We start from the raw sequence: 16,192 nt of genomic DNA on the forward strand, positions 1-16,192 counted from the left end.
TGCTTATCCGGTATCTATGAGAATCGGCAAACATCTATTTTTCATCCCCCTAAATGTTAAGGGTAGTCCACCCCTAAATTTTATTTTTTATTTTTTAGACAAAATTTTTAATTTCTATTTTTTTATGATACAACATACAAAAATACATACAACCCTAAATTTTCACTCCTCTACGATCAACCCTTATTTTTATTTGCTAATTAAAAACTTTAAAATTTTTTGCGAGAATTTTGTTTTTATTTTGTCATGACATAGAATAAAAAAAATCATATTACTCTGAAATTTTCACCCCTCTACGATCAACCCCTATTTTTTATTTGTTAATTATAAACTTTAATTTTTTTGGCAAGATTTTCATTTTTATTTTTATTTTGTCATGAATTAAAATAAAAAATCCGATGTTACTCTCAATTTTTCATCCCTCTATGATCAACCCCTATTTTTTATTTATTAATTATAAACTTTCATTTTTTGGAAATTTTTTAATTTTGTTTTGTCATGAATTAAAATATAAAAAAAATCATATTACTCTAAATATAAATAAAATCATATTATCAATATTGTCGTCCAATTTTACTCTCAATTTTCACTCTTATACGATCAACCCCTATTTTTCCATCCCGATTAAAAAAATTTTTTCCGCAGATCCGCAATAAGGTTGCAAGATGGCAATCAAATATTATAATTGTAGTACGATAAATTCTTATTCAGAGTTTATAATTTCAAGTTCCTTTAATTATGATTTTTTTTAAATTGAATTTGATCTCCCGCCCTCGCCGGTCGACTACTGAACAATCCCCGCCAGGTGTCACCACTCATCCAGCAAACATCACGTAGTAGGGATGAAGACGAAGCCGGTCTCCTGTCTTACTTACTCAGTATACATCATAGATTATACACTTATTATATTTGAGAGCTATACAATACTATACATTTTTCAGCCATGTTTTTTTGGTTTTATTTGTGTATCAATAATATGTTTAGTAGGTCTGAGAATCGGCTACTATCTATTTTTCATATCCCTAAGTGAAAAGGGTTGTCCACCCCAAGAACATTAATTTTAATTTTTTTTTTTTGGGAAATTTATTTTGGGTTATAATGAGGTTTTTTTTTTTGGGTAAATTATTTTGGGTTATAAGAAGGTATTAAGTGGTTGAATGAGGTTTTTTTTCTACACTAGAATTTCCCTAGAAATCTTACTTAAGGCAACACAACGTTTGCCGGGTCAGCTAGTAGAAGTATAAAATACAATCATAATAGTGTACAAACTTACGATTCCAATTAATTATAGTCGAATTTCGACTACTGCGGGACCTCTAGTAGGAATAAAAACAGGTAATATCTATTTGCGATTTTAATTAATTTTGCACACACTCTTAGGTGTTTATGTAAAGTTTAAAATTGCACTTCAAGGAGTTCAAAACTTTATAAATATTTGTTGGGTTAATCGGTGTCGACAAATATTATTCGGTATTTATTATTGGTATTAGGTATATATTAGTTATTATATTATTATTATATATTAGTCGGTGTTTAGAAAAAATATTTATTTAAAAAAAAAAAGATGTGTGCTTTCGTGAGAGGAACGAAGTTCCTAATTATAAAAATATTAATTTTAAGTTCTATTCGAGGTATAAAGAAAATAATTACTCGGCTAATTTCTTATTATGATTTTATTATTGATAAAATTATAAATAATCGCAAGGTTCAACGACTCCGCAGTGCAATGGAGCAGCAGGAGCAGCAGCCCTGGGGGAACCGCCTGCATGATCACGATATCGTCTATGCCATAAGTATGATTTAGCTTTTTTTTTTCCTACCTGCCTAAGCTGGTAGCCTTGAGAGGCTATTCCAGCGTATGATTTAGCAAGAGAAATACGAGAACTGTGTAACATCTCGTCACCGCGATTCAGGAATTGTTGAATTTACAAGCAGCGAAATCTGTTGATAACAAACTAAATAGAAAAAATCTTACGTTACGGACGTTTTTTCCCGGTTAGGGTACCCCTCCGCATCGTCCCATGAGGGACTTCGTTCCAAAATAAGATTGGTCTCAGTATAGTTACAACGGCTGCCCCGCCCTTCAAACCGAAAGACATTATTTCTTCACGGCAGAAATAGGCAGGGTGGTGGTACCTACCCGTGCGGACTCACAAGAGGTCCTACCACCAGTAAAAGATTGTTGCATTTAAACACACAATTACCAACATAACACTTTATGGACACAGTGTATAAATGGTATTACAGACTGAACTTTTTCCTACACTTTCATGGGCAATACGCCCATGAAACTTCTTAAGCTATTAGTCATAGCACGGAATCAAACAAATCTAAATACACTGTTCATATAAACACGTATCACTCCCCCTTGACATGCACTTAACGAGATTGACCTAGGACGAGAGTTAGGAAGTGACCGATTTGCTGTCATTTTCCTCTTGACTGACAGGAGGTTCACGACGCGGATGTAAAACGTGACTAGATGTGACAGGAATACCAAAATTATAGTGTAAAATTGAACTGACTTAATATGAATAACGAGAAATAAATAACACAACTGATATTGAAACACGATTAAAATGATTATAATTTATTTATTTATTTTATATTTCATCTGATTTTAATGATCGCTTATTAACTTCTAAGTAACAGCTGTTTTAACCCAGCCAATTCGCTAATTGCTGTACAGTAAAACTTAAAATGCAAAGATTAGAAACTCTCCGAAGGAACAGCACTAGTTTTTACAACACTCAATATCATATTCAAATCATGACACTTAAATAAATATAATAAATACCTATATTATATGAATTATGTCCAAATAATTTATAAATAATTATTTCATTGAACTATTTGGGCATCTCATATAAAATCAATTAAACAAACAAAACCCATTCACGTGGCTCTTCTAACTGTTCTAACTCCTTGAACTTTCGAACGTTCGAGTTGCCGGCCGCGCCCAAGGCGATCAACAGGGCAACACACGAATATTAACTGCGAAAGAAAGCTGTCGAGAATAATAACATAAAAACACAATCCTTGAACGTGTTTGTTGACATATCCTTCTTTCATAGAGAAAATTAGTTACGAATAGTTTTTTTATTGCTTAGATGGGTGGACGAGCTCACAGCCCACCTGGTGTTAAGTGGTTACTAGAGCCTATAGACATCTACAACGTAAATGCGCCACCTATGTTGAGATATAAGTTCTAAAGTCTCAGTATAGTTACAACGGCTGCGCCGCCCTTCAAACCGAAACGTACTACTGCTTCACGGCAGAAATAGGCAGGGCGGCGGTACCTACCCGCGTGGACTCACAAGAGGTCCTACCACCGGTAAATATAATTGGGAGAAACTTTACGGACCGGAATACCATCTAGCATGCTATTAATCCCTGAAAATTTTCCACTTATTTCAACATACTTTACAAGAACGCGGCTTAAACTTCGCGCAATATCGCACCCAATAACCTAGCCATTCCAAGCCACCTGAACATTGGAGAAATAACTAAATCCATATAACTGTGTACCGTTAGGCACATTAGCATTCGCACAATACACATGTTGGTTTGTAACGTTGACACGAACGTCAAAGGGTTTATCCCTTACTAACCAATCTCGGGTGAGAAAGCCAAGTATGGAAAATAACTGCTCCAAGCTAAGTATCAAACATCTATATACGTGAAGCAAAAAGTTTGTACCCCTTTTAACGAAAACTGTGCGGAGTGATGAGTATGAAATTTCCCACAATTATAGAGAATATAGAGTAGCAGTGCAGAATGTTAATATTTTCTGAAATTATGCATAAAAAATCTACTAAAATATACATTAAATCAATTAAAAAAAACATTACACACACTACCATGTATTTGACACATACGCATGCTTATTGTCAATTTTTTCTTATTGCCTGTGGTCAACTTGAGAATAGATTAAATATTGTTTGCCTTTATCATTATTTGGCTAAGGTGTAGTCTTGGCGATTCTGTGATTATTGAAGCACAGTAGAATTGAACAATAGATTCATAATAGTGTATAAACTTATAATTTCAATTAAAAATTGTCGAATTTCGACTACCGGGGGACTACTAGTTATAATAAATAGTTAATGTTACAGTACTGGTAGTATATGGTGTACTCATAACTAATAGTGAGTGCTTGTCATTGGTTATTCGCACTAGGAATTTCAGAAACACAGCCAAGCTATTGCTTACCGTTGAATCTCGTTGTATCTCATTTCAAGAAAGAAATACCATCACGTCAAACGCAGCGGCTTACAATCCTTAAGTGATGGTACGTGGCAAATTTATGCCTTTAAACTCGTTTTGGATAAAGGCAGATATTCCAACATTAGTCATTAGAGTTAATCTGATGACAGGTGGTGTGATGATAAAAATGAGATGGCGGTATCAACCCAGGCGAATTCTCAGCACATTTTTTTAATTTATTTTTTATTGCCCTTGTAGGCAGACGAGCATACACTATCAGGCCCACCCGATGGTGAGTGGTTACCGTCGCCCATGGGCTTCAGCAATGCCAGGGGCAGAAACAAGACGCTGCCTACCTAATATGTAACTTATAAATCTCAGATCGCAGATTCGAGACTATACACGACAACTGAATTTCAGTAATTGTGACGTCATGCATGTTACATCACGATATATTTTTTTATTGCTTTAATCTGTCGATTAGCAGACGGATATCAAAATCAGAATGAGGAGCAAATCTCAATTCTTTTGTCTAAACTGCTGTCCACCCTTCAAACTGGAATGCATGACTGCTTCACGGAATAATATACAGAAGCTTATAGACTCTTGCTAATATTAAAAGCTCATGCGTAGTAGTAGTAGCTAAACTAACGACACAATGGTTGCGTAAGTCGTCGTGGCCTAAAGGATAAGACGTCCGGTGCACTCGTATTTAGCGATGCAACGGTGTTCGAATCCCGCAGGCGGGTACCAATTTTTCTAATGAAATACGTACTCAACAAATGTTCACGATTGACTTCCACGGTGAAGCAATATCATCGTGTAATAAAAATCAAACCCGCAAAATTATAATTTGCGTAATCAATGGTGGTAGGACTTCTTGGGAGTCCGCACGGGTAGGTACCACCACCCCGCCTATTTCCGCCGTGAAGCAGTAATGCGTTTCGGTTCGAAGGGCGGGGTAGCCGTTGTAACTATACTGAGACCTTAGAACTTATATCTAGAGGTGGGTGGCGCATTTACGTTGTAAGTGTCTATGGGCTCCAGTAACCACTTAACACCAGGAGTGCTGTGAGCTCGTCCACCCATCTAAGCAATAAAAAAAGTAGTTTTTTATGTGCCCAGTGTACGTCAATGAAAAACAAATACATTGCATTATCGACTTTGGTACTTTTAACGTTTGGTGCATTTTTTCTGTCTCATTTTATATCATTTAATTATTTTTTTCGTTTTAAATACAATTCAATTTTATTAAAGTACTTATACTATTGGTTTTCTATTTTAATGCTAAACAAATCTAAGTCCTAATGATCTCGAATTGCATTTACGAGTTGAACTGCAATTCTAACGCGACATAGCGCTGTTTGTTCAATCTATATAATATTTAGTAATTGACTTTTATGGCATAATAAATACATAATTATAATGAATCATTACGTTTAACGTTATAATTTCAATTCATAATTAGAAAAGTTTGGTACTAAATTATTTTGTAGCAAATGGTAGGGTCATCGCGCTATTACTAAGTGTTTTATTAGCAATTGTAATGAGTCCGTGCAGAGCTTACATTGAGCAATAATTTAGGTCACATATGTGCTTTGATTTAATTGGATCACCTTACTGCTTTATGAGTGTTTTGATAAACATCTAAACGGCATCTGTAGTCTTAAGCCGGCAAAAACATCTTTAAATACTTTCAACTACAATATTGAGACCTGTTCAGAGCAAAAACACCTGCCTGGTTAAATTTGCGTTTGTAAACACGAAAAACAACTTTAACTGAGTTAATTAAAAACGAATTCGTTCTAATACAAGCAGTGAAGTATATTATGTACGGTTTTATTATGTATTATTCCAATTATCTGTATCTAATAATGGAAAATTTGGATTAATTAAATGTTAAAAATATCATATGGCACAATTAATACAAATGAAACCCAAATTGATTGTGGCAATTTTTTCATTCTATCCACATATCCATTCACTGGTGGTAGGACCTCTTGTGAGTCCGCACGGATAGGTACCACCACCCCGCCTATTTCTGCCTTGATGCAGTAATGCGTTTCGGTTTGAAGGGTGGGACAGCCGTTGTAATTAAACTTGAGACCTTAGAATTTATATCTCAAGGTGGGTGGCGCATTTACGTTGTAGATGTCTATGGGCTCCAGTAACCACTTAACACCAGGTGGGCTGTGAGCTCGTCCATCCATCTTAGCAATAAAAAAAAATTAAAACATATATTTTTTGCAAAACTCAACAACTGTTTTATGTAATTATTTTTGTTTTGTGTGATTTAATATTCACATAAGACAAAACTAGCTTGACTGGTGTAGAATTCAAACCGGTTCAAGTAGAATCGAATAGAAGAGCAGTTGGTTAAATTACTAATAAGTTTATAGGACTCTTAATAAGTAGAAACCCAGATTAGATGTAACTATACTGAGACCTTAGAACTTATATCTCAAGGTGGGTGGCGCATTTGCATTGTAAACGTCTATGGGCTCCATTAACCACTTAACACCAGGTGGGGTGTGAAATCGTCCACCAATCTAAGCAATAAAAAAAAATTTTAATCCACAGTCTCATTCAAGCAAAAAACTTTCTTCCACATAACGTTTTTAAACCATCTGTTTCGATTACCTCTATTCGATAATTATCTCAAAAATACAGTCTTCCGTTTGTTTAATGCGAGGATGTACTATTCAAGTCATTCCGTCGCCCGAAGCTGTACATCTGTACAAAAATAGCTCGAGGTCAAGACCATGATAATCAAATCTCCTACTTAGAAACAATGCTAACGATGTTTTGATGAGTGATTGCGAATAAACCTGTCAAGGCACCGTTACGTACAAAAAATAAGTTTCGGAACGAACAAGCGATATACAAATTGAGAATGATTATAAATCATCTACGGTATTTATTTTTGATTTATTTGGGTTTCTGGTGTGCATGCATTGTTTTTTTTTTTAGAATCCGATCCTGAATTGTTATTTGGGAGTACCTAAGTTACAAATTGAATAGTTAATGTTAAAATTGTCGTCGTCTTATTCTTTTTTGCCTTTCGCGGTTGAGACGATGGGCCCTTGGGGCCCTGAAGCAAAGAAATTTTTAACAGAAATCTCCAAACTCTACTGTGTGGGTTGAGTAAACCATAAATAAAAAAAAATAAAAAAATAAAAACAGCTTCAGTGGTAAATTGCAGTAAATTGATGTTTTTGGTTTAGTTTTTCAATTTTTTTTGAACTAGGTAGTTTAATGGACGTGGACTTCTCGATTCGCCGCACAATTAATTTAGTTTTATTTCTTTTTCATATGGTATTTCTGAAATAAACATTTGTTTAAATTGTCGTAATGTCGATTTAAAATAAACATGACCTTGATATTAACAAAGTTCGGCCAAGTCAACAATATTCGCAGTCTAATAAGTCTGCAATTGGAGATTACCGACTAGGTAATTCTGAGTAATAAGCATTTTCGTCACCATAACAAAACTGAATCTACCCTATATTCAGTAATTGATTGCGATCCCTCTTTAATTATATTTTTTTCGCCCATGGACGTCAGCAATGCCAGGGGCAGAGCCAAGCCACCGCCTACCGTTAAGTACTCTTTTATCTATTTTTATCGTTAAGTTTATTCATTTTACTTAAAGGCATTTACTGGTAGCATTTTTATTAACTATAGGTGAACAAAACAGCTTTTGGTCATCCCGGTGACGAGATTACTGGTAGATCACAACAGTGGAGTCTCAATAGTATTGTAAGTAGAACACCTTAAAGCCCGCAGAAATAGAGCGATTGGTAGTATCCGTGCGGGCGCGCAAAACCCACTTTTTTTTCCTACCTCTGCTAATAGCCATGAGAGGCTATTTCAGCTTCTTATTTATGGTATTCTTATTGATGTAGGTGAGCTTACGGGGCTCAAACTGGGAATGCTGCTAACACTGGCCCTAGCAAGAGCAGCGCTTCGCAGAATCTAACACCGAATCTGAAACGCGACCCACCGAGAAGATCCGTGGGATCAGTGGACTGTGTCAATGGGTAAATTCAATCGTCGAGCCCTTCGTCGCAAGCAACGAGTCCGACGAAAACGGTGACGGGTGCTTGTGGTGCCTAAAAGCACCGTTAATGGATCGGAAGGATCCGTAATGATGTAAAGTCATCAATAGCCGTAGATAGCTCCGTCTAAATACCGTGGGGGGGGGAGGAGGTTAATTCCAAAACCGGGTCCTAGTAAAATAATACAGTGGATGAACGAAGTGATTCCCGATAGTAATATGAGCTTGGCCGAGATGTGATGATAAAATAGAGACGGGGAATCATCTCAAGAATTTCCTTAGAGCCGTATTAGTATGAAAATACAAAAAAATCCTCACTACGATCTATATATAATTTTACTGATGCACTTCAGAATCTTATTTATTCTCAATACAAATATATTTTTTTATCAAATGAATTCGCGGAGTTCACGTTTTGATTTTTGTTATTCCGGTCAGCAGCACACTGACCTGCGTGCAAAAACTCGACCTCTCCGATGTGGGTTTGTCAGTTCGTTGCAATCAGAAAAATTCTCAAAACTTAAATACATAACAGTGAAAGTTTTGACGTAAGGAATTATTGTCATCTATTGCAGAGATCTGTTATAAGATTGGAAATCAATAACGTGTTATTGAATTTGATATAATTCTTGCCGGATTAGATATTTTTAATTTTCATTAAGTTGTAGGTATATTCGACAAAGGGAAGATCTTCCGCCGAGCGGGTGATCGACTTCCGCTTCTCCTTCCGCTTGGTAGACCGACGGTCCAAATGTTGGTGTTCGGAATTTGTATATATGTTGAAAATGTCATAAGCGAGATTCAGGCATCTGTCAATTATCTTGTATTGTATGATGGCTACCCCCAACAATTTTAAATTATAAAACTGGAATGACCGGACGAGCACATGGCCAAATGACAAATGGTTACATGGGCCCATAAACAACATAAATACACCCTGTTTTGGGAAAAGAGATCGAAGTCAACAGCTGAAGAAACAGCCGTAAAATATGTCCTTTGGAATCGAGAGACAATGATTTCGGATCACTAAACCACCCCGGATCACGTACCCTTGAAACATTCTTCAATGCTTTAGTTATTTCAAGTTATTTAACTGATTCGTGACAAATTTCACGGCTTTTCGACAAATCCAGCGCTAACACTTAAGCTTCAGAACAAGGACGGCCACAGGACGTAACACCGATAGAGCCTTAGTCTTCTGCTGGCACAGAGTATTTTCAGCAAGCTTAGGATCTAACATCTCGCTTATTATTATCGAGAAGTAGCCGTTCTGAGGGATGGCACAGCCTGCAATAGAATGGAAGCGTGGACCTCTCTAAAGTTGGTTGGTTTCTGGTTGTGACTAATGACTGCAACACTTAACGCCAATTAAGCAGTGAGCTTTCGTCTATTCAATCAGTATAGTAAAAAAAGTCGTTTCACAAGCGCAAGCGGTATTTTTGTTAGATAAAAAATCCATTACGTCCACGAATATTTACACTATCAAAGTCTATGAAATAGTTTTAGTCGTTAAATTTACGGACCCGTGCGATAAATTACCATTAGCCTAGTTTTCAGTTATTTATGAATATCCGAGTATTAACCATAGCATTATGGTTTAAGTGCACTTTTTCTGGTTGCTCATATTTAGATGTACTAGAGGTCCCGCAGTAGTCGAAATTCGACTATAATTAATTGGAATTGTAAGTTTGTACACTATTATGATTGTATATTATACTTCTATAATCACAAATTTCGCAAAGACTACACTATAAAAAGTATTAACAAAGAAATATTAACAAATATTAACAAATAAAAAATATTTAATTTATTCTCAATTTGACAACAGACGTCAAGAACAAAAGTTTGACAATAAATAGTATGCATGCGTGTGTGCGTCAAATACATGGTATGTAGTGTGTGTAATGTTTTCTTTATTAATTTATTGTATCTTTTATGCATTATTTAAAAAAATATTAGCATTGTGCACTTCTTCTCTATATTCTCTATAAGTGTGGAAAATTTCATACTCCTCCGTCCGCGCAATTTTCGTAAAAAGGGATACAAAGTTTTTGCTTCACGTATTAATATTTAGATGTATAAGCGGTTATTCTATTCAATATTGAAATAAAAACTAAGTTTTGAACATCTTTCCACAAGCTTGATCTGTATCTTTAACATATAGTATGTGTAACGGAGTTTTTCAATGTAATTTTCACCAACATGAAATTGTTCGATTGAGTTGAAAATTTCCATACGTATCGAAAGCCGAAATGCTTTTATTAAAAGATTTAGTTCATTTTTTTTATGTTAAAGGTAATTTTTAAAGGTACGTCAATAATTATTCTTAACGCGGTATTTTTAACCAACTAATACGTTTTACCAAAAATCAGTTAGTTCAGTTACAAAATCAACAATCAAAAATTGATACAAGATTCACTAGCACTTGTAAGAATACAATTTTTTTTTAGATGGATGTACGAGCTCACGGCTCATCTGAAGTTAAAAGGCTACCAGAACCCATAGATATCACAACGCGAATACCGTCAAGCACCTTGAAATAAAACTCGACTTTTGTCCGAATATTAATTTCGCTAATTTTATTTTTTTATACTTATTTTTAATACACCATTTTATTATTCTTTCATCGTGAAAGTAAATCGTGAACATCAGTTAACTTTGTAAAAATAAAATCGGTAGACGTGTCTGTGGGATTTGAACACCAGCATAGTCCCTCACTCAGTACATGTACACCAGGCGTCTTATCTTTTAGGCCACGACGACTTGAAATGAGTTCAGTATATATTTCGTTAATTAATTAACAGGTTTACTGTATAACTTGTTTCAGTTGAGTCAGTCAATACTACTTCAGATAATTTACTAAAAATTTTCGTTCATTTGGTTTTTTTTATGTTTCAAATACATGAGCCCGTTCAATTTATTATTCTTTGAAATTGTATACCGGAAAACGAAAGCCGAGTTCCGAGTTCAACAACTTTTGATTTTATAACGAACACACAGACAATTACCGTTGTTGTAACCTTCAATTATTTTAAATATTAATAATTACGCTTTAGACATTTAAGAGTCAATCGAATTTGAGGTTTAAAATAACATTTTCTGCACAAAATATTTGTGGAATGTTTCACTTGACAATCATAGACAGCGTAGAGCCTCGTTTCAAATTTTTCGATGTGACGGATCCTCTGGTATGACATTTGGTTCCGGTCGTCGTCCTTGTCGAACCCGTCGCTTGCGACGAAGGGCTCGACGAGCGAATTAACCCATAGAAACAGCGCTCCGAGTTTATCGCCAGATCTTCTCAGTGGGTCGCGTTTCCGATCTGGTGGTAGATTCTGCAAAGCACTGCTTTTGCTAGGGCCAGGGTTAGCGACGCACCCGGTTTGAGCCCCGTGAGCTCCCCTACATGTCAAGGCTATCAGCATAGGTAGGAAAAAAAAACATTTGATTCTGTTGTCCACCAGAAGGTAAGGACTTTTTAGCAGGAACGCGAGGATTGAAGTTGTGTGATTTGTTTTATTTTGTCTATTTAGTGTTTCTTCAGGTTTAAATGCGTAATAACGGTGGTTTATTAACTGTTTAATATCTGTGAAAGTGCACAAATGTGGGACAATAAAAAAAGCCGCTGGACGGTTCACTGTATTGTTGAGGCATTGGCATGTTTTGTTTATTGGTTAGATGGGTGGACGAGCTTACAGTCCACCTGGTGTTAAGTGGTTACTGGAGCCCATAGGCATCTACTACGTAAGCGTGCCACCCACCTCGAGATATCAGTTCTAAGGTCTCAGTATAGTTACAACGGCTGCCCCGCCCTTCAAACCGAAACGCATTACTGCTTCACGGCAAAAATAGGCAGGGTAGCGGGTACCTACCCGCGCGGACTCACAAGAGGTCCTACCACCAGTAATGATGTTGGAAAATGTTGAAATCTTGAGGTGGTAGTATTAATAACCTTGAAAGTTACGACTGTACAACAAACGAATAAGAAAGCCTGTTTTTTAATCGATAGGATCGTGGTGCCCTATACTGAGATTCTCAATAGGTATTTCCATAAAATATAAATTTAAGTATAAAAGGCAAAGTAAAGGTCCCCCTCTGACATGTGACGGGAGCAGTACGATACACTATAGACGTTCTTATAAAAAAACAAGTCAAAAATACTTCCCTGTGGCTATTCGTAGACAACATTTCACAGGTAAAAAATAACTGAGGTCAATTCGATGTTTCGATGCACGCAGCAGAAACGTCGTACACTTCAATTTTTATAAGGCCGCTATATAAATATTTCTACATCTATACAAATATTTAAGGAAACAAAATTACTGGTGGTAGGACCTGTTGTGAGTCCGCGCGGGTAGGTACCACCGCCCTGCCTATTTCTGCCGTGAAGCAGTAATGCGTTTCGGTTTGAAGGGTGGGGCAGCCGTTGTAACTATACTGAGACCTTACAACTCATATCTCAAGCTGGGTGGCGCATTTGCGTTGTAGATGTCTATGGGCTCCAGTAACCACTTAACACCAGGTGGGCTGTGAGCTCGTCCACCCATCTAAGCAATAAAAAAACAAATTGTTTGATGGGCCTCACTTTTAATGTGTATAGGATACATTTTTTTTTTATTAAAATTTAGCACGGGAGAAGCCGCGTCACACCTTTAGTTACTTATCTATGTATATATTAATATGTGAAGCAAAAACTTTGTATCTAGTTTTACGAAAATTGCGCGGTCGGAGGAGTATGAAATTTCCCACACTTTTGGAGAATATAGAGAAGGACTGCAGAATGTCAATTTTTTTTAAATTATGCATATAAAATACATTAAATTAATATTAAAAACTATTACACATACTGCCATGTATTTGACACACACACGCATGCATACTATTTGTTTATTGTCAAACTTTTCTTATTGTTTGTCTTTATTAATATTTGTCTAAAGTGTAGTCATGACGAAATCTGTGACTATAGAAGTATAATAACAGCCTTTGACAATAGAATCATAATAGTGTATTTATAATTTCAATTAATTATAGTCGAATTTCGACTACCGGAGGACCGCTAGTATGTTTAGTTTCTTAACCCTCGCTTCTGTATAACTATGGCGTACGTAAATTACGTAAATAATGACCACATCGACACCGTTGCTTAAAGCGCCTTGACTGATATCTGTTCATTCATCGTGTTTCATGGTATGCGTAAGAGCTGATAAGAAAATGTATTTCGATTTATGCAAACAGACTTATGGTATGTTTGTCTATTTTAAAAAAATTCTATTTGTAGTAAATACTCTTATTCGCGGCCTTATTTCACTTTATAGCGCATATACCTACTCTAGTACCATTTGGACCTATCATACGTCATCTCTGCACTCATTTAATTCTGTCGCGTATCCTATTACACACCGTCCATCCAAGTCATTTTTGATTTTGAATTGAACAATACATGATAACGTCATTTTTTATGTTTAGGTGGGTGGACCGGCTTACGGCCCAACTGCTTTTTCTCTTTGCTGTCTCAAAAAGTGATTTGTAGGGACTCCGCTAGCCTCCTTAACACAAGGCAGGTTGTGAAAAAAGATATAATCCTTAATTTGACTAAATGAGGCAAAAGATTAATTTTCTACAAGAAAACTCTACAAAAGTTATTTATTGCCTGGTTTATAAATTACTTTATAACTTCTACAACGGACTTAGTGCCTTAAATGTTAATTTAAAATCTTAGAAAAAATATATTTTTTGATACTAATTTCAATATGTATGAAAAGCAAAAATAACATTGTAAAGAATTGTGCGCTACAGAGCCGGCCCCCTGATCACGTAAAAATTTGCGACAGCCACAATTTTGCAGATGCTGTGCAGACGCGTCGCGACCGATCGCAAAACGTCAAATTATTTCGTATCACGTACCGCGATTGTTCGCTTACCGCTTACTGCAGTTTTCTGTCATACAACTAGCGCCAGTCGCAATCGGGTAGCAATAATTGGCACTAAAAAGCCACATTACTTTTTTTTTTTTGCTGAACAAACCGGCAAATGAATTTATAAAAGCGCGTTACATTTATAAACATTTCAAAATGTTTAAGTGGAATTCACGTTTGAAACGCCAAGTGAGAGCTGCTAATTCTGTTCTTTTCGATGAAGCGTTACTAAAAATAAGTGATCTAATAATAATTTTTGCTTTATTTTGAATAATAATAGCTATAAAAATGTAATTGTGTCATGTCAAACACTGTTATCATTTTTTTTGTAATCGTGAACCTATTTTAAAAAAGAATGGATCAAAATTATAGCGTAATTTATTAATTTCATTATCAATTAAGTAAGTACATAAGCTCAAAACCCATCTAGTGTTAAGTGGTATAGACTCACAACGTGAATGCCGCCCCCACCTTTAGAAACGAGGTCTGAGTTTCAACTGTATACCAAAACGGCTGCCCCATTCTTCAAATTGCAACGCATTACTGCTTCGCGGTAGAAATGGGCGGAATGGTGGTCTTGCGGGTTAATCAAACCATCACCACCAACGATTTCTTAAAGAATATTTGCTAATTTGATTTTAAATAAAAGATGAATGAATCCTTAATCATGGAAGTATTCCATGTATATATGTCAAATACGTGTTTCATTGGATTTATTGATATCTGCCTGCGGGATTCTAACACTGGTTCAGTCGCATCTTTATTAGAAAGTCGGCCGTCTCTACTACACCGCTTAGGCCACGATGATTTCAAATTAAATAGTAAATTCTAGAATAAATGAGTTAGTTTTATGGTTTTATCAATAATAACGTGTACAACAGATCCATCTTACGCCGACATGAGGCCGACAACGCTAGAACAACCAGTCGATGATATTCTAGGCGAGATGCTGCTATTCTTTATCAAGTAATAGATAGTGGAATTGTTTGACTTGGCAAGAGTAGGCTTTGATTTGAATACCAGAAATATAGTGCATGCAGTCTTTCACAGCTTGAAGGGAAATAAAAGCTGTGCAGACTATTCAAAATAATGTTCATCCAAGGTCATGGGCAATATGACGTGAATAGGAAACTGCATGTCAGACATTAACTTAATGTTCTATATTATTTTTAAACAAATGAATCTAATATTTTAAGACAATAAATAAATATTTATTTTTATAATTAGCCCAGTTTTTCGTCGACGAAGCCATCTTAAGAGAAGCTTCATTGCAAATATCAGGCCGATATTTAGTAAGTTATTTTTATTCAATAACCAGGTACTCTTTGCAGTCACTCACTGCAGTAAGAATGTTAATCAATCATTATATTATCTAGACTATAGCGGACAACAAACAAGAGTAGACACATCGTGAGCTGTAGTTGTAGAAAGAGGAGAAAATGGAAATAAGGCGAACCACTGGCTCATGCAGCTTTCATTTCAGCAGAGGCTGCTCGTACGCAGGCAGAGGCCGCGCATCTTGCAGCGGAGATATATAAAAAAATTCAAGGAATTGACCAATATCGGCAAAAACCTTGTTTAAAATAATAAGTTCAATTTTGTTTTAATTTTAGCTGAGTCCGTAATAGTTTATATTACCATAAAAACGAAATAGCGCTTGTTACAATAGTCAAGCAAATCCAAATATATACGTTTTACTTTAGGCTGGTACTACAGTAAATTTTATGACACTAATGAGTATATTTTACGCTAATAAAACTACTCTCAACTTAGCATTTCAAAATGACTATTTATTTTTTTATTGCTAAGATGGGTGGACGAGCTTACAGCCCACCTGGTGTTAAGTGGTTACTGGAGCCTATAGACATCTACAACGTAAATGCGCCACCCACCTTGAGATATAAGTTCTAAGGTCTCAGTATAGTTCAACGGCTGCTCTACCCTTCAAAACGAAACGCATTACTGCTTCACGGTAGAAATAGGCGGAGTGGTGGTACCTACTCGTGCGGACTCA

General features: G+C 35.9%; 1 protein-coding gene and 1 long non-coding RNA gene across 2 annotated transcripts in view; one reads left to right on the forward strand and one right to left on the reverse strand.

The window, feature by feature from the left end:
* Nucleotides 1-16,192, reverse strand: part of LOC101735549 (uncharacterized) — a 285,974-nt gene that overhangs the window by 223,531 nt on the left and 46,251 nt on the right. The window lies entirely within an intron of this gene.
* LOC134199339 (uncharacterized) lies at nt 15,328-15,961 on the forward strand. The gene is made up of 2 exons (XR_009973791.1): nt 15,328-15,470; nt 15,555-15,961. It is a non-coding gene; the product is annotated as an uncharacterized LOC134199339 (long non-coding RNA).

The sequence above is a fragment of the Bombyx mori genome, chromosome 9, assembly GCF_030269925.1.
Source record: "Bombyx mori chromosome 9, ASM3026992v2".
NCBI lineage: Eukaryota > Metazoa > Arthropoda > Insecta > Lepidoptera > Bombycidae > Bombyx > Bombyx mori.